The sequence below is a fragment of the Poecilia reticulata genome, chromosome 15 (genome assembly GCF_904066995.2).
Source record: "Poecilia reticulata chromosome 15, P_reticulata-male-v2, whole genome shotgun sequence".
Taxonomy (NCBI): Eukaryota; Metazoa; Chordata; class Actinopteri; order Cyprinodontiformes; family Poeciliidae; genus Poecilia; species Poecilia reticulata.
Genome location: NC_088844.1, coordinates 22,293,968 through 22,321,446, shown reverse-complemented (window position 1 = coordinate 22,321,446; position 27,479 = coordinate 22,293,968). Strand labels below are relative to the sequence as shown.

The following is a 27,479-nucleotide window of genomic DNA, read 5'->3' as shown; positions in this document are numbered from 1 at the left end:
ACACAATATAAAGATGTGTTAATCTATTTATTCTAGTCTAAATAGAGGATCAGTTAGTTTACCCTGTTGATTAAAGAAAATTGCAGAAGTTTCATGCTGCTCTGCTCCTATCAATCACATATCCCAGAAGATTTGGACTTGACTCACCCTGCGGTCAGAATAATCAACAAAATGTAGCTGGAAAATGTTAAGCAAAAGCTAAAAATGGGGTCTGGAAGCATTTTAAACTGGTAATAGTTAAAAAAAAAAGAGTCAGGTTTACTTTGGGCTCGGGCCTCTAATTAGAGTTAATTAGTAGGGTCAGACTGAACTCAGACATAATGTGTTTATTTACTCATAAACCTATCAACATTATTTGGACTGTGCTTAGAAGCATGGTCTATGCCAAGAAACCAACCACTTTAAATTGTATCTGCTCATTATACCAAGGACAGTGGTCAAACATCCAGACAGATTTGTACCAGAAGCTAGCCGATGGATAGAAAACGCAAATATTTGGGATGCAGTTTGGTGAAGATTGATTTGATCAGATAGTACAGAGGATGCATGTAATTAGTTAAATCTGTATGTATAATTGTAACCCAGAGTGCACAAGAGAAAAAAGAAAATACATTTAAACTTGTGTACACAGTTCTAGTTTCTGATGAATGTTTCTAAAACCGGTTGAACTTTGCGAAATAATTTTTTTAAAGCTCTAAATTAATAGGACACGTGTCCAAAATGAGTGTATGTCAAGTTTTTCCCAAATTGTAGCTGTGCTGAATAAGTAAGTATGAAATAACTTTTGCAACACAAATTTTATATGACAGTTTTATTTCCTTTGGACTAAAAAACACAGTCACATAAATCTGATATACAGTCGTGTGAAAAAAATTCAGGTACTCTAATAAATATGTATTCCTTTAAAAAAAAAAGTATTCACATATTGAAGCCTAATCTCATTATTTTTATCCCAGAAAAACTTATTTAATTGCTCTTTAACATCAAAAATTAACATGGTTTTACTCATAATAGGGATAACAAACAAAAATATATTTTCAAAGTGAGGAAAAAAAAATTATTTTACCCCCTAAAAACTCCAACTTCACCTCTTTAGGCCAAGACAACTTCTGTGAAACAGTTTTTGAAGCTCTCTACCTTTGTCAAACATCCATTTCTTAATTCTCACCTACTTCTTGGTAGATTGGTAGATCTTCTGGCATTTTGTAGTCTGCTTCATGGCGAATTTGCTTGGACAGACATACTAGGGGATGCTTGCAGCTGTTTTCTTTCTTTTAGGTTCCTGTTTCTGCAGTGAAATTACTGATTTCAAATTATTTTGAGATGGGTTGAAACCATTTAGCTGACTCACAGTCTGCAAGAGCATACCAAACTAAAAGCATGAGGTTTAAAGAGGACAAACCTTTTTTCAAAACACTGAGTAATGTACCTGAGGTTACACATCTGCACTTCATTTTAGCACATTTTAGAATTTAGGAATAAATGTTATTTATGTTTTATAGAAATATTATTTCTTTTCCTAGTATATAAACTTAATTTCTCAGTATCAGTCAAATTTATGCTGTCCATGCAGTGTCTGAACCTGTTAGAAAAACACACAAGATCTAATAGGGTTATGTTCCCCGTGAGACATAATAACCAAGTTAACACTGTCAGAGAATAAGATTAGAGCAGGAACACACTGCACTGTTAAAACAAATGTATTGTTTTCCAACACGTTTTCGGTGTTACGATCAAGAGCACAAATCTTGCGTTGTTGTCTACACTTTATGTGTTTTATTTCAACAACTGGATGCAGAATAGGTGTTAAACCATTGCTTAATCACATCACTTCTTGGACGTCTGCAGCTCTGGAACTTTCTACAGAAAAAAAAAACCCAGTCAACTGAAGCGACCGCACAGTGGTGCAGCTGGTAGCACTGATGTTCTCTCTGTTCATGCAAAGGTTCTCTTTGGGTACTCCGGCTTCTTCCCGCAGTCCAAATTATTAAGTTTGTTAACCAATTGTTAACAAACTTAATGTGTGAGCTTAAATTGTTAACAATTTGTTAACAAATTGTTCAGTTAATTTATTTCTTTAAAGTAATCCTAAAGTGTGAAAATGTGTATGTCTCACTGTTGCTCTGCAACCTGTGCGGGGTTACTGTGCTGATAATTTAACAAAACTGATGTGTTAAAATTATTTGACACAATAACTACATTGAATTATTAGCACAGAAAACTGTCAAATTCAACAAAAATGTGTCCTCTTTGTGTTGACACGTTGTGTGTTGATCTGTTTGAAAGAGTCCAATGACGGCTTGGCTGCCTACTTTGGAAAACAGCATAAGTGTATCTGATTACCAGACAGACCAGAGCTCTGCTTTAATAATTAAAATTTACCCCGTCATTGCAGAGGGGTCATAACACCCTGACAGTGTGCATTGGATATTAAGACAGATCGCCTGTTGCACATCCGTACAGCCAAACACAGGCAGACTGATAATGTGGCCATTGTCACACCAATTGGTAGCTGCACGAGTGACTGTAACAGCCGTGAACAAGCTCTCCTCCAGATTTGACCTTCTGGGTCTCTGTCAGACGGCAAAAGGGAGACATAAAAACGACCCTGAGCCCTTGACAGAGCGCACTTGTCTGGGGGCAGCTTTTCAATCTGGTTATCTTGAGAAACGCAGACATGTGAGAGGTCCTCTGTGGCATGCAGAGTTCGTGTCAGGAGCGAGGGCCTTGCTTCCTTTCCGCTAATGTGTGCCGAGAGGTTTCTCCTTCCTGCGTGTTGTGGCGTACATGTGCGTGTCTGCTAAAGGTGCCAACATCTTCGGTGAATGACAGATAACTCCTGTGAAGTCAACACCCGCCCCCCTTCACCCCTCACCCCAAGCGTCCCTGTGTTTCTCCTTGACCCTTCGGAGGGGGTCGCCTTGCCTTGTTGCGTTTGTCCCGCTCTGGAGACGCTCAAGGAGAGCGAGTACTTTTTAAAAAAGCAGAGAGCAAGGCTGGGCTTCTCCTCCAGCTGTAGATCTTTCATGCCTGCATGGTTCTGGCCTTGAGGATCCAATGAAGGATAATTCTGTGTGGTCCTGGTTCTCTGGGATGACACAGCTGTTGGTGCAACATTTCCTCTAAATTAATTTAAGTGCACTGAAACAAGATTTTTGCAGGGAAATTTTTAAACAAATTTGAACTAGAAGTTGACGAAAGCCATGTGTTTTCCATTTAGATTAGATGACACTGATAAACAAAATCCTGCCTGTCTGTGAAGTTCTGAAAAACATTAAAGAAATTCCTTCTTTTCATTTTTCAGGCTTTCAAGTTTTTTTGGTCAAGTTTTTTTTTTACATGAAAAATATGTCTACAAAAAAAATTATACAGACTGGTTGAAAACAATGTCAATAGTTATCCTCCAAAGATAATTTCATCTAAGACAGGCTGTTTTACAGTGGAAGTTACTATTTTGAATTTGTGTATAAATATTGTCATCTGGAAAATACATAATAGAGCTCCATCTGCTTTCAACATCAAGTCCAGGCATGACTTTGGACATTATCTTCCGGATGAGCTGCATGTGTTTATTCCTTCTGAGGCAATCTGATGAGATTTTGACTTACCGAATGGATGCTATCCTTGACTAAGGACTGAGCTTCCGTCTTTCCTGTAAATGAATAATTCAGCTCCAAGTGAGAAATGGCAAATCTTCATTTCAGAATGTGATGCACAGTACTTACTAACAGTAATGTTCTGATCTCTGTCTGCTCTATGAACAATTGTTAAATTTGGCATCACAAGTAAGGGGTATTTTAGCTGTTTTTATCCTAAGTTGCTCTAATGTTTTGACGGCAAAGCATAACGAGGGCTCCAATTTTCATTTGATTAACCCTACACCTTCTTGATGGTTTTTGGTTTCCTTTTCTTTTTTTTGCATTTCTTTGGCTGTGTCAATCCAAGTGGAAAAGATTTTGTCCAGATTGTATTTTTTTATTCAAGTCATCTGTATTTCTAAACAGATCAGTCTTTGTGCCATTAACTCTCACTAGAAAATATATTTTACAAATATACAACTATTGTGATTTTGGTTTCTATATTAAAATTATAGAATCGAGGCAAAATTTCAGATGATGTGCTACTTATGGTGAAGGCCAAAGGTAGTAATGGTATTCCTTTAAAAACAGGAAAATGGAGAATGTTTCTATGGTAACATTTAAAAACGGCCTTTTGTGGTGCCATTTATTACAAACATTTCTGATTAGAAGAAAACTATTACTATTACTAAAGTCACACAACAAGAAGGTGATGTCACTGCAAACGTAAGATAGCCTTCCTGATAATTACACTCAGTGAAATCCACACATTGCTTCCAAAATACATGCACTATTGAAAACAGGAACATCCAAAATGACACATAAACTTGAAAGTTGACTTCATTTCCTCATTTTTAAACCCACACAAATTGCGTTTCTCGCTGCGGTGCCGTACATGGCAAGACATGAGACAGTGACACCAGATTTAATCTTAAATGGGTTGGACTGGAATTGTGAAAAAGAGACGTCGTGATCACGACATCCCTACTCAACAACCTGAATAAGCATCATGACTTAACAGATCTGGTATTTCAATTGACATGTTTAGTGAGTGCAATACAAATCATCATCCATTTACTTCAAATTCATGTGTCTTCAACACCAGCTTCCCCCTTGAGTTTCAGTCTGAATTAGTTATCTGCCTCAGCAGTAACTTAATCCTGTTCTGTATTAAGACTAATCAAAGGTGGATGATCAGAGGCGAATCCTGCGAAGCTCAGCTTTTTCCAGTGAAAATCAATTTACCTTTCCATCTAGCAATTGCATAACAAGAAACTCAACCTTCCCAGCTCAACAACAAATTCAATTGCAAACCTTCCTTCTGCAAAACCCAATGAACCAACTATGAAACTATGGGATATTCTTAATGCTCTATTGTTGTGGTCAGCCACAAAAATGGCAAACTACAAAAGAGAATTTCCCCAGTCTGGTACAGCAACATGACAAATGCAGCTGACACATATATAGTATATTGGTTTGGCTTTTAGAAACATCGTTGCAACATGGAGAAAGTCTTGAGGCCTCAGCCATGAAGAGTTGAACTTGATGCCACACCAACCCCCACACTTAAAAGCACTTTAGGCTGTAAAAGTGTTTGACTTTCAGTTCAGTAACCATCCTATTGTGTCCCTCCAAAAAATATTTTTTCCCCTTAAATTGATGATTAATCCATCACAAATGGTGCTTTGCAAAAATATCTTTACCCCTTGAACTTTTCAAAGTTTTTTTATGGTACAACCACAAATCTAAATGTGTTTTATTGAGATTTGCTATAGCCAACTTGGCTATGCGTTTCACCCTATTGGCTGTGACACATTAACTAAAATGCAGTGCAACCAATTGCCTTTAGAAATCATAAAATCAGTTCACAGAGAATAATAATGTAGCAATTCTGTGATGTCCTCAAAGGTTTTGCTGTAGAACTTTATCGAAAAACCACGTAAAGATTTAGGTATTGAAACAAAATTGCGGCATTTGAACGTCCCACAAAACAGCATTAAACCCATAATCCGAAAATGGAAAACATACACCACAGCAGCAAACTTTCAGGCAGGGCAAGGAGAGCATTATCCAGAGGCGCAGCCAAGAGGCTCATGGTAACTCAGAGCTCAGCTTAGGTAATCTACTGGCTGAATGAGTGTAGCTTTGCAATACATAAATCTGGTATTTATAGAAGAGATACAAGGAAAAAGTCTGGTTTTGTGGTTTGCCTCAAACCAACTAGGAACAGCAAATATTTGCAAGAAGGTGCTCTTACATAACCCCATCACATTCAACTCACCATCCCCACAGTAAATCGATAATGGCAGCATCGTGCTGAGGGGAGGATATTGTTCAGCAGGCCAGACTTTAAGGAATGATGAATGGAGATGGAGAGGCTAGGGTCACCTTCCAGAAAGTTTAACAACCGTAAACACACAGCCATAACTACAATGGAATGGTGTAGATCAAAGCATTTTCATGTGTAAGAATGGCCTAGTCCAATTCACAAATACTACCCTACTGTGTGGTGGTCTTATTCACAAAATCCTGATAAAATACACTAAGGTTTGTGAGAACAAATACTTTTGGAAAACTCTAAAATATTCAGAAACGCGACAAAGGGAGAAAATAAACCTCTATTTCTGTGGGAATGTATTAATTTTGTTGGTCTCAGAAAAGCAACAGCAAATGAATGAATAAATAGAACACAAAGGATAGTGGAATGTTTTAATTATAATAATCTGGATGTTGTATTGTATGTGGCTCTTGCGCTCGGGTAAAGCATATTGTGTGCTCTCCATGGTAAAGCTATCATTAGTAAATGTGAAGAAGGAGGTTCACAGCATGAAACTGACCTCACACTGTAATCAAATGGATCCATAGGTTAATAAATATCCTCTGCCAAGCAGGGAAACAAAGGCCATTTGCAAACTTCTAAAGCCGCTCTAAATCCGGGCTCTGTCATTACGAAAACTGCTCGGTTGCGTCTGCTATAATCGCCTCGCCGGAGTGTTTTACGGCCCTCATGGGTAGTTTGTGACAGTGTCAAAGTTTAAAAACGGACACAGGATGTGGAGCTGTGAGAAATCTGCCTATGAGAGAATACATAAAAGCAAAAGAAGGGCACTGTGGTTCACAAAACTGCACATTGTGATAGAGATTGAGAGAATGAGGACACGAGCGAGGAAGTGGGGGAGAGAGGAGGGGAGAGTTCAGCAGCGAGGGACGGGCAGAAGGAGGGAGGGATGAAAGCAGGAGGCCCAGACAGGCTAGAACAAGAAAGCAAAGAAAAATATCTAATTGGAATCAAGTGTCCTGACCCAGTGCGTGGGCGACTAAATTCCACAGAGCGTGCTGCTTTTCCACTCGCAAAAAAATAAAAATAAAAAAAAGGAGCGTGAAAGTGAACGAGGAAGGTGGTGGAGGTGGGGGGAGTTATTGAAAATACCCCTGGATTTAAGTGATCTTTCTTTTTTTTTCTGGGTGGGTTTGGTTGAGACAAATGATAGTGGGGTGTGGAGGCCAACCACAACAGCATTTCCATTTCAAACTATGCCGTTCCTTTTTCACCAGCAGGCGTTGGAGAGCACGCTGCCTGTGGGGTTTGCTTCGAGACTGAGGAAATGCTACCCACTGACGAACTGAAACCAGCCGTACATTTCCAATTTCTCGTGCATCCTAATTGCTAATGAAGTTAAGGTTGTGTGGGGTTTCTGTGCATGTCTTCTAAGAAGAGATGAAAGGGGTCAGAGGTCAGGTCTGCATTCTGAAGGACTTCAAGGGCCCTTTTTCTCTGATTCCAGTCATCCTGTTGCTCATTTGCACAAATGTTTGATTTACTTTTTGTCACAGAAAACATTCATTAAATTTAAAACCAAATAGTTCTCTGTTCAGGCTTAATTTTCAGCAAACCATGCGGTCAGTTTTGTTGTCTAAGGTTCTGGCAATCTCTCCTCTTTTTGCGAACAACATACATCCAGATGGAAACACACAAACGCAAAAACGGTTTGAATGCTGTTGCAGCTTCCAGCAGGAAAAAAGCAAAAGAGAGCATGTGCATAGTGGGGCTTTACATCTTCATTTCTATCAAGCTTTGAACTTTTTGTTCCCAAAAGCCCATTTAAATATGAACAAAAAAGTGAAAAGCAGCAGAAACGCATGTGCAAGTGTGGACAAAGGGATGCAATCTCTGAAAGAGAGCAATCAAGCTACCTTCAGCAGACGTTTCCACCCATCAGCTCTGGATCTCTCTCCAACTTCATGCCACAACACTGACACTGATCCTTCTAAAAACTGGTATTTTAATAATTAAGGTCTCTGTATGATTCTCTAAGTCTGGGTTTACTTATTTGAAATGCAATTATCCTTTTTAGATACTTTTATGTCCTATTTGCGATGTCGCTATTTAATTTGATGTTAAAAATAGACTTCTACCTCACATTCTTGCACTGCTGCAGAACAAACAAATCTTTCATGTCACTTTCCTGAGTCTTCATTCATTTCCTCAGACGACTAAAAGTAGATCAAGGCTTTGAGTTGTGCAGTGGAAACTAAATCTCAGCCAGAGGGGCGATTTATACTCGTCTGTTGACCTTTGATGTTCAAGGTAAACCTTAACGTTTGGCCCTGGTGAGGGACTGGGGGTCCCCAGACACACTGGCTGACAACCACGCAGACAGCTGTAGGTTTACATGAAATAAATCCTAAAGAAAAGCCAGAGAAATGCTTTCTTTTTTCTCCCTGCGTTTCTGTTAGCACTGATGAAAATGAAATGAAAGATGTTTTCCCATCACACGATACTGTATTGTTGTTCCTGCTGTGTGGGCTTCCCCTTCAGAGTCCTCTGCATCAGCAGAACAGACGCAGCGCTGTCTCATCAAGTGTCTGGCTCTCATTCTCCAGAACAAAGCTCCTCGACGGGGAAACGTGTGTTCTGCACCGGTGGCTTGTGGCCCACCTCCCACCCTGAAAGAACACGTGGATTACAAATGAGTGTGAATAAAGAGAAAGGTGGGTCCTGCTGCTTTGCAAAAACTTAAACTTCTATGTGTTTTATTGGAACTTTATCGGATAGACCAATACAAAGTCAGGCACAGTCATGAATTAGCAGGGTAATAAAATTTATAAAACTTAAACCAATGCCTTCCTTGACATGTTTAATGTGCCACCTATTTGGCGTGTGGCAAGCTGCACATGGGACTTTTTCCGGTTTAAGAGCCCGACTAATATTTGTCGTTCAACAGATTCTCCCACCCGAGGTGGGATCCTCTGCAGCTCCTTCAGAGTTATCATGTGGCGTATAAGTTTTACTCTGATTAATGTTCTCTTTGTCCAGTTAATTAAAGAAGCAGCTGTGTCCTTTAATTAACTGGACACTTTTGGAAACCCAGGTGATATCATAAGGGAATTAGTTGGGCTAGATTTGAATTGGGGATATCAGAGTAAAGGAGGTTATTTTTAAATTATGCACTACTTTTTTTTTGGTCTATCACATAAAAAAATCCCAATAAAATGCATTGATGTTTGAGGTCCCAATGTGACAAAATGTGGAAAAGTTGAAGGGAAAAGAATATTTTTTCAAAGCACTACATTAAGGCTCACACTGACACACTTTTGTAAAGCCTATAAAGTATTTGTTCTCTTTGGTTTTGCCACAGGGTGATTTATCTAACCTACAACTGGAATTTGGCTGCAATAGTTGAGGAATAAGAGCCATTACTTGTTCAGAGTAGCGTTTATGTCCATAAACCACCCAGAAATGACAGTTTTTCTTCTTCGTTTCTCAAAAGGTTTGCCAGACTCTCCCACCACCTGAGCAGCGGGAGCAATCGTGGATTACTTTGATAGTGTAACTGGAAACCTAAGAGTCCCTCTCATGCTATCTGAGACACACTGAGCACAAAGGGAAACTCCAGATATTGTTAACTCTGTAACCGTAATTAAGGGAACACCCTTTCGTCCCATAAAGTCAAAAATAGTGGCATTAAATGAAAGTGCTCCGCTGATAAAAATGCAGTTATTCATGAACCATATGGTAAGTCCGGAACAAAATAAAATAATGGAAATCTTGTGTATTAGTGGTGCTTTGTGGGGCTAATTCGTCCAGCAGCAGCGGAGGGCAGGATGACATTTTTCATTGGAAACTGTTGTTTCTTCATTGTTCTGCACCATATCTCCACTTGACATTCAACTCTGCCTGTGTGAATGCAGGGTGCACCTCCCTTTCTTTCAAGGAATCTCAGTTGACACTCTCATCCTGACACACCCGTTAAACATAAACATCAGTAGATCTCCGGCTGATAGTTAGACACTCATTCATCCCCTTCAGTCAAAGATCAGAGCAAAGACTTTGGAGGCCACTTATGGGTCACGGAAACTGACAAATCTGCACATAAAGTGCCAGAGGAAAACAAAGAAAGGAACGTGTTTTTTTTTTCATTGTTCTCAGTATTTTTTTGTTGTTTTTGCAGTATTTTCATTGTCACTGATAAATAAATACCAACAAAAATAGATTAAAATAAATGTATAATACAATAAAAAAAAACCTGATTAAGTATAAATGTAATTTAAAAATAGGTTGTGCATTCATTCATAATCTTTCTTGATATAATTAACTAATATTCTAGTCAGTATAAAGATATCCTTGAATGGTTTTGTTCTGATATTATATACACATATATCGGTTATTTCCGCTTCTGTTTGTCTCTCAATAAAGCAGCAACACACATAGAACATGTTTCTCTAGTGTTTGGATTCGGACAGTTATTAGTGAGCGCAACAAAAATGAATAAATCACATTGTTTTTGGACTTGGAAATAGTGGTACTTTCCACTTTTACTTGGAGTGCAAAGGTCCTGAGGACACAGTTTTCTTTATCTATGCTCTTGGGGGTACAGCCAATCAACATGAAGACAAAAGAATGGTACGCTGGGATTGGCTGCTTTGCAAATGTGTAAAGTAGCTTTGCACCTACGCAATTCAGCGTCCCACATTGCATTTTCTCTCATAAATTTTAGATGTGCTCCATGAAAAAAATATTTTAAAAAATCCATCAATAGGCAGGCTTTCCATGAACAATTTGGGGTGACGCTCCACAGAAAAATCCACAACTACTGAACTGCAAATAAGAAGCAAAGGTACAATGTATATGATATGCAAATGAAACTTGTACAGGAGGTGATTGATGCTCCCTGCTTCTCAGCCTCCCTTGACAAATGACAGGCTGGACTTGAGCAAGACGTCATTCACAGGTACAAGTTTCAACGTCTGAGGCGAACCCATTGCTGCAATATTCCAGCCTTTTGAAACCTCTTAATGAGCTGAGAAGAACCTTTTAACTATCTCTTTTGTTTAAACAGCTTTGTCTTAGCTTATTAAACAGTCACATATCACCTCTTGAAAACTATTAGGCATTCATTACTCACTGTGCCACAGCATATAAATAGGCATAACATTTGCTTTCTGAGCTCTTACAAGATTCTGCAACGTGGGGATACAGTAACTAATGGGGAAGAACTCAATACTGCCATGCCCCTAACCCGGTCCAGATGGGATGTCTGAACTGTGGTTTAGAAATGGTAAAAATAGTCCGCAAAGTAACACTTCATCTATCATTCACCACCCTGTGGTACACGGTTAAGAGAGAACACACCGCGTCACTTTTTCTCAACACTGAGGAGATGCTGGAAGAGCTCTGACATTTACAGAGATGTTTTTCTATTTTGTGGAGGAAGGAGAGGAAACTCCACAAAGCAGTTTACTTGGACCATCCTTTTAAAATGTCAGACACAAAGATACATCTACTCCAACAGATACAGCGGCTTGCAAAATTACTTAAACCCGTTGACCTTTTCCACATTTTGTCAAGTTAACACCACAAACTTCAATGAACATTACTGGAAATTTTGTCATAGACAAACAAATTGGAGGATAATTGTGAAGTAGAACGGAAAGGCTACATGGTTAACAAAATTTTATTACAAATAAAAATTGGAAAAGCGCAGAAGTTACCTCAATAGTAAATAAAGTCCACATGTGCATGAATTAAGCTCAGCATAAATATAACTGTGCTGTGAAGGCTTCAAAGGTTTGCTAGAGAAAATGATTGAACACACATCATTGAGACCAATAAACTGCAGATAGCACAGAGATAAAGTGGTGGTGATGGTTGCATAAAAGAGCTCTCTTGAGCTCTCTTCAATCCATTGCCCAGAAAAGGAAAGAGTATGGCACAGATGCAAACTTACTGTGATACAGTTGTCCACCTGAACTGACCAGCTAGGTTAGGACCTAGCATTAATTTGAGATGCAGCCAAAGTTTCCACAGTGACTTCTGTGGAAACTATGATTGCAGGTGAGAAAATCTGTTGACAACACTGAATAAAAATGAAAGAAAGTTCCATTTAAAGTCAAAAGAAGTTGCTTGGTTAAGATTTAAACGTTTTGGCCAAAATAGAAAACACCAGTGAAATAGTGCCAGCATCGTGCTAATGGCTAATGTTTCACCAGAGAGAGGGAAGTTGGCTAGAGTTGAATGGAAGATGGATAGAGCTAAAGAAAAGGGGGATGTCATAAAAAAGTAGAAATGTGTGGTTGTAACCAATGAAAAACTTCAAAGGGTGTGAATACTTCATAAAGACTGCTGTAAGGTTTTGAACACGAGTTATCTTCTGTCTGTCAGACTGATTTTATTTCTTGAAACACTGGTAGGGTTCTTTTAAAGGCAAGCCCCCTTTTCAGCTGTTTGTTTGCTATTGTTGCATCATTGAGGGCACAAACATATTGCCTGTTGCAGGTGTGTGTATAGCAGCTCTGTGTGTGGGTTTGTTTAACGTGTTTGGGAGGAGAAGAGAGGGAGAAAGAGAGAGAGAGAAAGAGAGGAAGTGAGAAGAAAAGCAAGATTTGGATCAAGCTCAATGTGGTTCACCACAGATGGTTATTGTTTAGAATTCCAGGGTCATGATCTCACGCTGTGCTCTCTCTCTCTATCTCACAGGCCCTGTAGGCTATGAATTAATCAAACGAAACACTAGCCTTGATATTGTAAGTAGTCTCCTATCAGATTACCGACTGTCACCAGAAATCGGATTACTTAGGCGATAGCTAGAGACACTTGTGATTATAGATGTAGCCAGCAGCACTTTACAGGGTTACCCCAGTTCTGCCAAAGTTCAGCAACAACTCTGACATCTGTAAGCATCTCACCTCAGGTCTGTGTGACAGAACTAAACTTCCTCTCTCTTCCTTTCTACTCTGTTGACTTTGCTGTTAACTGGGGCGGGATATCCTGTCAGTGCACACTCTCTTTCTTCTCTCCGTCTCCTCAGTCAGTCACACTCTCAGCTGTAGTAAGGATGTCAGCAGGGGAAACATCTCGGAACGCCCCCAAAAAAGCTTCTTTGTTTGCACAGGACAACTAGTAAAAAGCCTCTGATGAGATGGAACTTCCCGCCTGTCATACACCACCTTGCACCTCCCATTATGCCCATCTAGTCCTCCACATGTGATCGTCATGCAGGGCTGAAGCATTTAGCTGCTGTCAGTCAGTGAGAACCGGGTCTAAGGAAGACAACTGAGGAGCTGCGTTGGCAAATGAGCCACAGAGGCCCCATTACTTTCCCTGCTTGTCAGGAAGGAGTTAACCCCATGGAGGGGGAGGCCAAACATTAGGCTCAATGGTAAACGAGTGTGTAATTAATGCTCCAATGTGTCCAGTCCCCAGGACCTTCTCAACCCCAGGACCCTTTCTCAGACACTGGAATGGCAGGAGAGGTCAGGGAGGAGAGGGGGGCATCCGGGGCCCCCTTATGCCATTGCATCTGTCCAGAGGAGGGATATCATCTCCAACAGAGCCTCAGGCGAATGACCCTTTTCAACCATGAAGTTATGGATGACAACACACTGGCCTCCAATGATGGATGCAGGGAGGGAGACAACAGTTTATAGTCTTCTGATTTGCATTTACTCCCTATGACCACTATAAGGTCAAATATACTTAAAAGACCACAAAATTACTAACACTCTTTAAATGTCTGCCTATCTAGATCTCTTCCTCTATCCTTATCTCTCTGGGTGAGGGTGTTTTTTCTGCAGGAGGACCTGGTTGAACTTTACAAAATAGATGCCATCAGGATGCAGTCACGGTTTACATCAACATTTTGACAGGTCTACCCAGCATAAAAAGATTATTTGCTGGATTATTTGCATGGCTACATGTGTGGGCGTAGACCAGGTGTTTCTTGTATTTTGTCACCTGAAGTTGCAAAGTTATTACAACGGTAGGAAGAAAAGAAACCTTACCTCAACACCCAACAGCCCAAAGGGCAGGAATTATTGCACTCCCACAGAACAGCCCTATGCCTGATAACAGAGGCAGATTGGCATTGAAGCACAGGATCAAGAAGCCAAGACAAGGAGAGACGCAGAGTAGTGAACACTTCGTCGCTATTATGTCCCCCAGAGCAGCACGCCCAGACAGCCAAGTCCGCACAAGTTACCAGCAGCATAACCACCCAGCACTGAGGTAGAGGAACCCCCGCCCCCCGAGTGTCCTAAACCTAAACCGCTCAAGCAGAGTGCACGAGTTTACCTTTCTTATTTCCATAGACAGGGTGGATTTGCATTATTATGACAGAGAAAACTACTTCTGTCTAGGGAACGTCAAATTGTTTTCAAAATGTAAATTAGCAGAAAACTACGCAGGAGTACATGGAAAATGTTGGTTAATACGCGATAAGTCTCGCCAGGTTTGACTGCCTTATTAATGATTGCTCTCACAGCTCAGAAGGATTTTGATCATTTATACTATTTAAGTTGGCTTCTGCCAGCGATTCCTGAAAGAACTGTGTTCTTTGGCCACCTCCAACAGCGATCCAGGCCGACACAGAAACGCTGGTTGAGGTTGTGAGAGCATTTCTCAGTTGTATAAATAAATAGGGAAAGACATCCATAGAATTCCATTTGATCTGGAAAATGTTGCTGTTGGCCGTGTCATTTCATGTTTGTTTCAGATGCTGCTAACTGGTGATTAAGTGCATTTTTGGACCAGATTGGGATCCGTCAGACCAGCAAACAACGGCTGTGTACGGGAATAAACAAATAACACGCTCCAGTGGGAGACTTGAGCCAGAAAAACAACTAACAAACAAAAAAAAAACTGGTATCTGCCAACTGAGTCTTTAAGTCAAATAGTCTCCTAGCTCTCCCAGTCAGGAATCTGAATGGCCAAAAGCCACCTAACTCTCTTGTCAATGGTGGTGAGAGCAGTTCCACCACATGTAAGCATTCCTGGGGCGCCGCAGCCTCGCCACAAGCTCATATTTATCCTGTGTGGTTCGATCGCCACTGAGGAACCCACAGCAATCACAGAGTTAAAGGAACACACACACATGCACGCACACATGCCCACACACACACACACACACACACACACACACACCCCTACACACACACACGTTAAATGACCACTCTCTGCCATGTCTGTCAAGCCTCTCTCCTGTATCAGCGATATTGTCTGTGTCAGCATTTCGGCTCCTGTAAAACAGGTTCACAAAGACATCTGGCAGCTGCGGAGTCACGACATGAGCAGCCTCCCGTCAAGATCAACCGATTCCAGCTTGTTTTAAGGGTGACCCACCAGGCTTGCATGTCCTAATTACTACTCCTCTAAGTCTTTTGTATTTTAATTGAGCCAGAGTTAATGGAGTTTAATCACCAAGAGAGAAAAGGCTCCTTCTCTTTACGGTGCATGGAGCGAGTCTTATAGGAGATATAACAACTCTCAGACAGGTTGTGTCTGAAGCACACAGGCCATTAGCAGCCAGTAAGAAGAGCGGGGAGTCGTTCCTCTGGGCCCTTTGATTGTGGACTGTCTTAGTAGTTTTAGTGGTGCTCAGTTATTATCATCCTCCGAGCTAACATGCAGCAGTGCTTTTATGTCTTCCCTGAACTTTGGACCCAGCTGGATGTGTTTAGAACTGTTATAATGTAACAGAGGTTCAAAAGATTTCACTACCTTCCATTTAGCTCTCCTGCTGACACTGTTGAGCCACTTTAATATGCTTCCACACAGGGTCTGGATCTCATCAAGGCCAGATGAGGCGAAGGAGGGTGGGTTGACAGAGGGGGCTTGCTTTACAGGGAGGAATCAACGTGGAAAAAAAAAAAAGTACCAAATCCATTAGTCGCAGTGGTGGTGAAGCCTGACAGATACAAGTGCCTTGTGGGCTGACTGGCACAAGCAGACAGGGCGACATTACATGTGGCGCAACCTTTCTCTTTTGACCACATCTCAGCTTTCATACGTTTGCCTTGAAGGTGTGACATCTGACCACAGTGATAGTGGAAGTAGTTTAACAGAAAAGCAAAATTAAAAATCACACTTTTCACGGTTTTAAGATCCTTCGAAAACCTCCAAGTCAGTTGCACCGAAACGTCAGTCTAGGCTGCATATTCTTCAACCATAGCGTCACTTTCCCCTAGCCTCTAAGGAGAGTGTGGTTGGACGCTATAAAACTTTACTGAGGGGAGTAGAGCGACATGGGAGTGTCTCACCTCCATTAAAGTTCTTGCCAGGGTGCTGTGGCATTTAAACACTCATAAATAAATAATGGTGAGTTCCACAAACCCCTAACACGGAGTTCCCCGCTCTGAGGGGGACGCCAAGGGGATCGACAGACGGAGAAGGGTCAGCGGAGACATCCTGATTGGATGCAAAATTAAATTACACCCAAAAAAACTTTATTGCAACCACTAAAGCCCGGTGACAGAAACCCAGCCAGGCTCTCATTCCCGAGAGGAACAAGGACACCAGTACAGTTTTTGTCGCAGCGGTATAATCTTTAGTGTTTTTTTCTTTATTATTTTACAGGCGAAGGGTTAAGTCATCAGCATCTGGAAGCCCTACTGAGAGGAGGTTAATGCAGACACAGCCTTTTTCTGAGCAATTAAATGGATTATTAGACAAAACAGAGAAAGTACAATGTGTTCCAAAAGTATTAATACCCCTTCAAGTTCTTCACATTATGCCATGTTGCAATCGCTAACATTTAACTCAAGTACATTTTTTTACTTAAATTAAAAATACTGTATTTATTCCAAAGGGAAGTTATTTGTTGTAACTCATATCATCCAAGGGTCTGTAAAGAGTCATTGTGGATGATGATGTTGTCTGGAGGAAGGATCTCCAGTAAGTCTTGTTATGAATCTAAAGATCTCCGTGGCTCAAGACTGACTCATGACCGTCATGACATGGTAACAGCTCAATTTCCAGGCAGTAACATGTCCTTGATGACACAAAACACTTGTAATCCACCTCATTTGCTTTTGCTGCTCCTCTTCAAATCTGCGTCTGGGAGAGAGACACTGGAATCAACTATATGATTCCTGAACCTTATGATGATCTGCTCTTTGATGAACAACCGTCTGCAAAAACAATGAATCAGAACTAACGCAGGAGAACTACTCCAAAATGCTGTCACCATGAACAGTGCAATCCTAGAGACCAAATGGATTAGTACATAATTGTGAAGGGACAGAAAATGATATTCAAAAACTGAAGGTGGCAAGTTTTGAATACTTGTTACATCCCGTATCTGCCTGAACCATTCTAACACAAAGATATACTTTGGTCTAATCAGTTCTATTGGAGCTGTGGACATATGATTAGGGTTGGAAAGTGAATCTCTGACCCAGTTTCAAGTGTTTTAAGACAATAATGTGTATTTATATGCAAGCGATAAGGAAAAATGGATGGAGATAATTATGATAGATACTGGGACACAACCCGTCAGATGCAGCAAAAGATGTGAAAACCACTTTGTGTGGTTCTGTCATTAAAAATCTCATTAAAATACATTGATTTCTGTGCGTGGAATGTGACAAAATGTGAAAAGGTTCAAGGAATATACTGTCTTTTGAAAAGCAGTGCCAATAGCTAACACAGTGGGGATTTTTGTCAGGTGTTACATTATTATCCTGGTCTAAGGTTTTGCATGTTAATAAAAAATTGAGCAGTATGCAGTGCAGAGCCATGGATTAATCTATTCAACGTAGTGACAAAAGAGTGAAAGGGCAATAGGGAGAGAGTGGCATAAAGCTGTTAGCAGCAGCGCCGGCTGACATCACCGTATCCGATACAATCAAAGCACTAACTGTAAATGCGCCCTCCAGTCTGGAGCGGCGGGGCTGGGCCATATCAGCCTCCTGAGGTAATTCATGCTGCTATGAGTCCTGCTTGCTCTGCACAGGGAGGATTTTGAGGGATTTTGGGTGGGCCCTTTTTTTTTTTTTTTTTTTGTCGTCGCGTCCCTCTCATGCTTAGGCGGACAGTGCTCGCTGAAGTTAGATTGATTTGCGGCTGAGGCCAAGCCTTGTGCGCCTGACTACGAGCAGGATGAGAAATGGAAAACGAAGGCCCGCTTGCAACAGTCGGCGATCTTCATTTGTTGCACACAGAGACAGAGAGCAAACTCTACAAGAGCTAGAGCATAGTGTGTTTACCCAGGTGTGTGTTGTAGCCTGCCAGCTGCTCTGGAACAATATTGAAAGCAGAGTGAAGGCTTCATTGTATATACAAGCCTTAAGTAAAAAGAGTGGGTCCTTTATAAAAATAACTGTTTTCATTTTCTGAAAACAGAAATGTATCCTCAGCAGGATGCTTCCCTTTCTATACAGCCTTTTCTAATCAATGTAAAGCATATATGTGTTTCTCCTAGAGTAATTGCTCCGAGTATTCATCAGAGAATGCTGGTATTTCATCTAAGAAAAGTATTTACTGTGTCTTGCAAAAACTTTTACCGTAATCACACACTTCAATGGATTTTGCTGGGATTTTTTTTGTTGTCAAGTAAAAGGAAAATGATATATGGGTTTCTATGCATTTTAATTTAGAGGCTGAACGTTTTACTATTATTTGAAAATAAAAACTTAAATTAATATTGTACAAAAGAACATGTGTACTTAAAAATCGACCAGATTTTCAGGTTTTGATTTGTCTTTCATCTGTAGGTACTTTATTAATATACAGTTGTTAATGTAATTTTTTAGATATTTTTAAATTCACTGTGGTATATTGTATTACTGTGAAGCAGTAATATATACATTTCCCCTCTGTGGGATTGATAGAGGACTATTCTATTCTATTCTATTCATATTTTCAAATTTCACCTCAACTTCTTGATTCCATTTAGGACTGAACTTTGACTAGACCTTTTAAATACATAAATTGCTTTAATCTAAACTGACAAATTGCAACTCTGGTTATGTGTATAAGATCTATATATTGTTGGAAAGATAACCCTTGACTTTGCTTCTGGAGTTTTGCAGGCTCTAACAGATCTTTATCCATGAAGAAGAAGCCTAATGAAGAAGAGCATTCACACAGCATGATACTCCCTCCACTATGTTTCATAGTGATGATGCTGTGTTCTATCAGATGCATAGTGTTAGTTTTCCACCACATTTAACCTTTTACACATCGGGAAAAAAAAGGATAACTTTTAGTCTGTTTAGGTGGATGGCCACATCCTGATAGCTTTTCCCCTGACCTGTTTGTTGTCTTCCTCGTTATTCATGTTGTTTGTTCACTGATGTTGTCTAAGAAACCTCTGAGGCCTGCAGAGAACATATATTGATACTTAAATTAAAAACAGAATGGCTTAATTTACTCATTAGTTGACATTAGAAGAAAACTGGTCACATTGGAATTTTATTTATTGAATTGCAGTGGCTTAATACAACTGCAAGACTTTTCAAACTTCTCTCTTTTTTAATTATTTGTTACCTAAGTGACTTTGGGAGCCAACTGATTGTATTTGGTTTGCATAAACAAATAATGCATTTGTTTATGCAAAAACAAATGCATTATTTTTCCTCCACTTCACTATTCAGTTCTGCTGCTGTAGCTTGAAAAGTGGGAGAAAAATTCAGAGAGTGTGAATACTTTTGCAGTTTTCAACAACCAACTCATTTGCAAATGTCCCAGCTTCTTTTGTGCTGCATTTGCACTCCGACACACTTTCATTCTGCAGAAAACCCTCTGGTTCGTCTACGTGGTGGACATCCACTACTCTGCGGATTCATATTCCCAAACTTAAATTTTCACTCTGCATGAGAGAAGCATTGCAACAGCTACTGGCATCAGGCTGCAAGCTCTTTTTTCCCCCCTCCTCAATTTATAAAAGTATTAGTATGGCAGTCATGCCAGGAAAAGTAAATCCTCCGGAGTTCTGTGCGTGCACTTACAAGCCTGATCACGAGGGCCGCTCATGTACAAGAATGCACGTATAAATGCGTGCGTGCAAGTGTGTGTGTGTATGTGTTTGCAGACAGAGACAAAATCAATCTCATCACTTCTATGGGGTATTTCCCCCAAAACCCACTGCTTATGATTACAATAGACCTTGAAGTCACTGTCTATTTTCACTTCCTTTCTTTTTTTTCTCCCCCTGCCTTCAGCTTCATGTGGTAATAGTTTGCATTCATCTATAAAGAGGCTGACGCTTGTTTGTAGCCTCAGCAGTGTAACCCGAGTCCAAACCCAACCTTAAGGTGTCTTCCGGATGCTTCTCTGTGTGATCAGCTCCTCATTCACTGTAAACAGAATCACTTTGAACCCACGCATGACATGCTACAATATAAAATTGATAAACGACGGACAAGATCTTTAAAACAAACAAAAAAAAGCAGTAGCAAGGGTTTAAGTAGAGGGATTTCCTGTGTCTTGTTTATACCCCTCGATCTTTTACACAGTTGGTTACAATCATAAACTTTAATATGCTTTTACGTAACAGACCAACCAACTTCCGTTTGTAAAAGCCCTGCAGTGTATCAGTTGGCTTGAAGGCTGATATGGTGACAGGCTGCTTATAGTGACAAATTGGTGCAGTCTTCCGCAGTGATGATCTGACAGCATGTGTGAGAGGGTATCCCTCCTCTGGCAGGGAGTGCAGAAGATAATGGCTGCCACATTACATCAACATTGTACTATGCCAACTGCTCAACTGATGACACATCCCATGATGCAAAGCTAAAATGCACTCACCATCAGGAGTTGTCACACGGCTCTAGATGCTAGTTCTTTCTCCAGCGGTTGTTGCGTCAGAAAGTTACAAAGTAATTCCATTTTAAAGTGCGCTGAGGGATCTCAGAAGGGATCAACGATATTCATATATGCTTCAGAGCCATATAATTTGCCTTCACTAAAAAGTATATTTCAGCGAATATGTGCGTTTTATAAATTTGTGACTTCAGTGGCTCAGTGTGTGGTCCTAAATAATAAAGAGACCATTAGTACTACTAGAGTGACACAATCCCTATTTAAATGGCTGCAAGAGTTTCATTTCATTGCAGTGCCTTGCAAAATAATCCAAACCCAATGAACTCTTTTACATTTTGTCATGTTAAAACCACAAACCTTAATGTAATGGGATTTTATGCGATAGACTGACACCGGCTAGTGCATAAATATGAAGTGGAGGAAAAAATCTTCATTTTCTTACTCGTAAAAGCCTGTGTGCATGTATTCTTTGCAAAATGGATCAGCCTGAATGTTACTTTTTAAAAACTGTCAGCTGGCTATGGGTCTGGACTTTGACTGGACCACAATTTCTATTGCGTTCATCTAAACCGATTGTTATGTCTTCTGCCCCAATCTTTTGGAGCCTCTTGCAAGACTGTTTCATGTTTAACTTCATCCACTTTCCCATTAATATCGATTACTTTCCCTGTGGATGCTGAATAAAAGCATCCCCAGACATCTGTCTGTACAAGATTTGTGGAGTATACACCAACCTGTATATATAAGGAGATATATTTAAGGAGAATTCCTGTCAACCAATTGTCCTATCAGAGTTCTGGATCTGTGCAGCTCCTGTTGAGTACCATTTGCCCTTTTAATGCACTCGTTATTCAGCCTGTCTTTTTAGGTACGTGCAAGATTAGCAGTTGTACTCTTTCCATTTTCGGATAATGAATTGAACAGTGTTTTGTCAGATGTCTGAAGTCCTCCCTGACCTGTCTGCTCTATTCCCTAGTCATCATGAAGCTGCTTGTTCACTAATACTCTCTAAGAAACCTCTTAGAATTCACCAAACATCTACCTTTATACAGCGATTAAAGTACACTTTCTTTACTAACCTCTGAAAGTATTTAATTGCACTGAACATGCTAAGAAGGTCAGAGTAAGGCGGGCACATGCATACTGCATTTTTTCAAGATTCATATCCTTTTCCTTCCACTTCCAATGATGTGCCTCTTTGTCTAACCCATACAATCCCTGTAATTTAATGAAGTTTTTAGCAAAAATTTGAAAGGAATACTTTATGTAGAATCCAAAAGCACAGCTGTTTGTAAACGTATAACTTCTGAATGTCCACGCAACAATTTTAAAGCACAAAAGTGCATGTGAAAAATATATGTGCTTCATTTTTCTTTCTCAACCGATCCACGCTGTTTAGAAGCTGGTAAACAGAACCTGTCTGGAAGAGTTTATTCAAGCTTTGTCCCACCCAAACCGAACCATGCAAAAAGGAAATTATTCTATTTACTTGACCACATAAATCATTCCTGGGACTTTATTGGATCTTTTCTTATGGAAACTGTGTGTGCAGCAGTGTTTTTGCTTTCCCTCTTCAGCCAGACCACCATATAGTGTTTACTAGTTTTGGGATACAAATATTTCTAAAAATTTGATCTGAATAGTGCAGAAATCCCCATTTGTCTGCAACATGCTTTTTTTTTTTTTTTTCAAACTGGATATTACCCTGGATAGTCAGGTGTGGGTGGGCTTGGCTTATTCTCAGCTTATTCGCATTTGCTTCAAGCCATATGCTGCATTCTCGCCAGTGTAGAAGTCACAGCCAGCCAAGGCAAGGTGGTGGTCTAGATTTCCAGAAATCAAAGCGGCTTGTTGTAAACCGTGATCATCACTTTCTTGCTGCATCCAAGGAAAGCATTTTGGAGGTGGTAGAAGATTATTCCCCCAGATGCTGGTGAAATGTAGGATGTTTGGCTTTACCTATCCATCTGGAACACATTACACAACACAATGTATGCGTCGTCATAGCAACGCCGGCAACAAGCGTCTCTAGACCTCTGAAGGCACGATTGATGTTGATGCTCATAGAAAATAAGTATTGTCAAAGTGCTAGTGGGGATCTTGCGCACGTTTTCCCAGCGAATGCAAAAAAAACGTGCAGCCATGCTGAGCGAGTCCTTTAGTTCGGTGGTTTGAAGAGAGCAAACTCCCTGGTGGGTGCTGTTGGGAAGGGGCGACTCTGCGGTTAATTAGCGGGCAGTGATTTGGCACCAAGTGGACAAGTTCGGCCCACCAGTGAGCTCACTTCCCCTCCGTCTTCACACTCACATGCACGGCCGCTCCCCGGCTATGAGTCAGCTCAAGAGCGAGAGCAAAAAAAAACAAAAAAAAAAAACAGGAAGTCAATTTACCCGCATCAGGCCCATCTCCAATCGTGTCGCCTGCCAACTCGGACTTGTGTGATTACAGGCGAAACTGATTAAAACAAAACAACTTAGCTGTGCAGCCCAATCTTCCTCATCTTTCATGCATATACAGTGCAAACGGACAGCAACCTTCACCCTCTACCTCCAGCACAGCACACACAGCACACACACAGCCAGGAAAAAACAGGATGCTTCCAGGCTCCCCAAATCTTTTTAGACACTAATGGCACCCTGATGGAACACAGGTGCCTCCGGAGAGTTGCTGAATACACATGAGATGACTCAATGCCTGCTTTCCTGCTTTAATCGTTTAATGATTATTATGTCTTTAGGTATTTCCTTATGCTCATGCTTTGGTACTGCTTGGGAAAGCCAATCTTGGCTTTTACAGACAAAGTTAAAAGACTTGATAATAAAGTGATGAGAAAGCTGGCCTGTGTGGCAGCCACATAAACATGCTCTGAACTTTTAAGGGATTTTCCCTGAGCCATCGAATGCAGGTGCTCTGCAAAGATCAAAGCAGACAAGTAAAACCTACTTAGTTGAGGAACTCCAAGAGAGCTGATTTATTTAGTCATCCCACGGTAAGGATGTCCTGTTGGTTCCTGGACAGCGTTTAGCTAATGATGTATTCTCTCCCAGAAGCTAGAGTAATGTATTTTCTTTCAAAGTAATGGCAAAATACATCTGGTATTTTTTGTGTCCTCTATGATATCCTGTTTCTATTGGGAAAGAGTCGATAGCAGCCAAAAATATAGAGTATTACGGTACATATGCTCCCAATTAACATGGAACCAACAAAGTACAGTAGGAAAGTTCAAGAGATGCACTAAGAACTTGTTGGAATCTAGAGAAGCCAACTCTTCTGTAAGAACATAAAGCTATTGGCTGGTCTGGAAGTCATTGGAACTCATTAAATGGCAATCTACTGCATAATTCATCATTTGCATGTAGTTGGAATAGATGCTTATGAGATAGAAATAATGTTGGAAAGTAAACAGAAAAGTAAATAAAAAAAGACCCTAAAATACGTTTAGAACAAATATGAAGATTTCTGATATCAATATTAGCTTTTTCTCAGTTTTGTTACAGTTTTGTCAGTTCTATTTTAGACAAAAAAATAGAGCTTTTTCAGTCTAAAATAGAGCTGACAGAAACACTAAGTTTTAGTTTTGTTAAGCTGTCACCATATGTATGTAAATGTAAATTTTATGTACTTTCTTGTGAAAAGTATATATAATTCTTCTGTGCAGTTGATCATGCTCCACGAGGACTGGGCTGCCTGTGAGTGCTTCAGGATTGGTGAAGAGCTCATGGCAGAACTGAGAAAAGAAAGAACGATATGTGCTTAAATCAAGTCTTGAAAAGTCTCCAGAAGCACTAAATAAGTTGTTGGATTTGTTGCATTTTGGAAAAGCAGTCGCTATAGGGGTCACCATACTCATAAAATACAGCAAAAAAAAAAAAAAAATGGCTAAGTTGTCATTGCTATCCGAATCAAATGAGTTTCAGCTTGAACTTTCTTAAATGAGTTTCCGGCTCTGCTGGAAACTCGAAAATACATTTTTCTTTCGATCAGTGAACACACACTAAGCAGCAATGCACATCAAATGTGCTTTAAGTTATGCAACCTTAACACACAGTGAACACATCTTGCGCTGTGACTGAGCAAATTCCTCAACTTCAGCTATGGATATCTTATCAAGAGTCTTGATGATGAGTCTTGAGCTGAATAGAACTGGTTTTAAAACCCTTTTTTAAACAATTAAACTGTAAAGATAAAAAAAAAAAATATATATATATATATATATATATATATATATGGACTAGTGTTTTTTTAAAGTGGTTCCAACAACTAAACTTCACATATGACGGTTGTTTTAACATTACCATTCTGCTCACGTTGTAGTCCCTACAACTGGGCCAGAAAATGACCATTTTCACTACACAGCGAATATTTGCTGCTTGCTCATGAAACCCACAAAAACATTTGAATCCAGCCCAATGCACTGACCCAATGAGGGTGAAGAAACCATTGAGCAAACACATTCGACTTTAACAGTAGAGGCTATCCATCACCAAGGCAACTGCGTGTTTCACTCAACGAAACAAACATAATACAACTTAATAGTGGGGTTAACATAGAAGACAGGTTTACTGCTATGGAGCTGACATGAACAGGCCTAAGAAAGGGTCAATGATTTGTGTTGAAGGCAGATTGGAGAAAACTATGCTGCCATTGAGAATTATTTAAATCAACATAATTACTGCTGATGCGTGAGAACATTTATGCACAACATACCCTCATCAATTCACATGGTTGTTAACGAAAAGTTTCACATAAGTTACGCACATTCGGCTTTCTCAGGGCTGCTGAGTCAATGTGTTATGAAAGTGCATCTTTAAGGCTTCCGGCTGCTGTTGCACAAGACATTTCACATGGGAAAAAAATGACGTTTGCTCGTCATCTTTCGCCTTTGTCAACTTTGACCTTTGTTTTTGGAAAAAGCTAAAATGAAGTATTATTTTTTTGACCTTTCAATGCATTTTGATGTTTTCGTCTGCATCAAGGAGAAGTCTAAACTGAGATATTAATGAAACAATACTTTTGGAATACACAGACAGGTTTTAAACACTTGGTTAGTATATGCACTGTGCAGCATAGGGACACTCTATATAACCCTTCAACCCATGGATGCTCATGACTGTCAACATTCCTCTGCTTTTTAAGTTTCATACCATCTTTATTGTGTCATATTTTATTTTTCCTTATTCAAAGTGAATGCTATCTGGCTTTTCAAGCGAGTATTTATCTTCTTGGTCTGTGCTTTTTTCCGACTAATTTGATTTGGCTTCTATAAGCAGAATTTTTGAATGAGCATCTGTCAAGGCTGCTATAAATTAATTATATTTAGAGCTGAAGCTTCTTTTTTCCTTTAGGCCTCCATGAGAAGATTAAAGCCTTACACAAACTTGGACCTTTTAAATCAGTACATGTACAAACAAAACTATTAACAAACACACATGGTATGCACGCACTTGCACACACCCTGCAGTGTTCAGGCACATTTTGCTGACTAATCTAAATGGACTCTTTTTCCAGCAGTGATAAAGCTGTCCAACTTCAAATTCTTCTTCAATAAACATAGAAATCTGTTAAGAATTAACATACATAATTCTTAACTGACCTTTTTTAAAATGTTTCAAAACATGGAAGTGATTTTTAAATTGCACTTTTCTGACCCAGTGGAAGCAGGCCTTTGTCAAAAAGAATCTGCAAATGGAAGGATGACTTGTCGGATCAAAAACACCAGGTTTGACGCCAGGTTGTTGTAAATCAGATTGTTTTGTCAATAAAAAGAGAATATTATTTAACGTAAACAGTTGAAGAAGATGGATTTTTTGTCACCCCCACAAACCTTTTCTCCTCTTGCAGTATTTCAGCTATAGTTATTATACAATTGTTTCTGTGGGAGACATCAGTCTTGAACAGAAGATTGGCTTCAACTGAAGAATCAACACAAAGCTGTTGACCCTTGATAGGTAACAACACTTGTAAGAAAATTGACTGCCTTCTTGTCTACTGACTTTCATGAATTGTGTAATTTAATTAATTTATAACAGCTTTCTCTATACACTGCTCCTCATTGTTTTCTGTAACTTTTTTTCTCAGCGTTTGAGCCAAATGAATGTGTATGCACAACGTGTTTATTATTAATATAATTTGCACAGACTAATCTGTCTGAACATAATCAAGTGAGACTTTTAGGTACTTCCATTCACTTCTGCTATGATTTTCTTCTGCCTTTATTTTTTAAAGTTTTGTCATAAGCACTCAGCAAATTATAAGAAGACTGTGTGTGACGCCTATGCTTGGTTTCTTTTTCATGCTTTTTAAGAAAATATTTTTATTATTTATGTTGACTTTGGATTTAAATATAACGATCATAAGCTATTGGAAGTATAAAAAAATGATAAAATATTCAAGATTACACTCATTTAAAGCAGTCAAGATCACAAGAATCATACACCTCAGTAGTGACATCTGTTATATGGATGACATGAACTGAATCATCACAAAGATCAGGAATCAGAACAATGGCTTCGCTTGCTTGTCGTGACAAGCAAAGGTTGAAATCCTCAGTATCTTTTGACAAGGACTCCTCATCTCCGACAGCATCGAATCATATATCTTGTCAGCGTACCAACTCTAATGGTCACCCCAGAGACGAGTGGATGTTCTGCATGGTTTGCCATCAATGTAACCGCTGGATCCGCGCTGAGTGAATGTTTCACAGATATCATCAGAGGGAGTTGACAGAAGAAGAAATAGAGCTTCTACCACAACACAAAGTACTTTAGATAACAGGCTAAGCAGAGGTGAAGTACAGCCGAGAGCGATAGCTGTGCAAAAGGACACGAAGCATCAGGCAGCAGAGCAAATACTACCTGTAAGGA

General features: G+C 39.8%; 1 long non-coding RNA gene across 1 annotated transcript in view; it reads right to left on the bottom strand.

Moving 5' to 3' along the window:
• Nucleotides 1–887: 887 nt before the first annotated feature.
• LOC103477236 (uncharacterized) overlaps nt 888–27,479 on the bottom strand; it is a 172,405-nt gene continuing 145,813 nt past the window's right edge. The window contains exons 6-7 of the long non-coding RNA XR_014091152.1: nt 3,609–8,525; nt 888–3,102 (exon numbers count right to left, since the gene is read on the bottom strand). This is a non-coding gene — a long non-coding RNA (uncharacterized LOC103477236). The remainder of the gene's footprint in view (nt 3,103–3,608; nt 8,526–27,479) is intronic.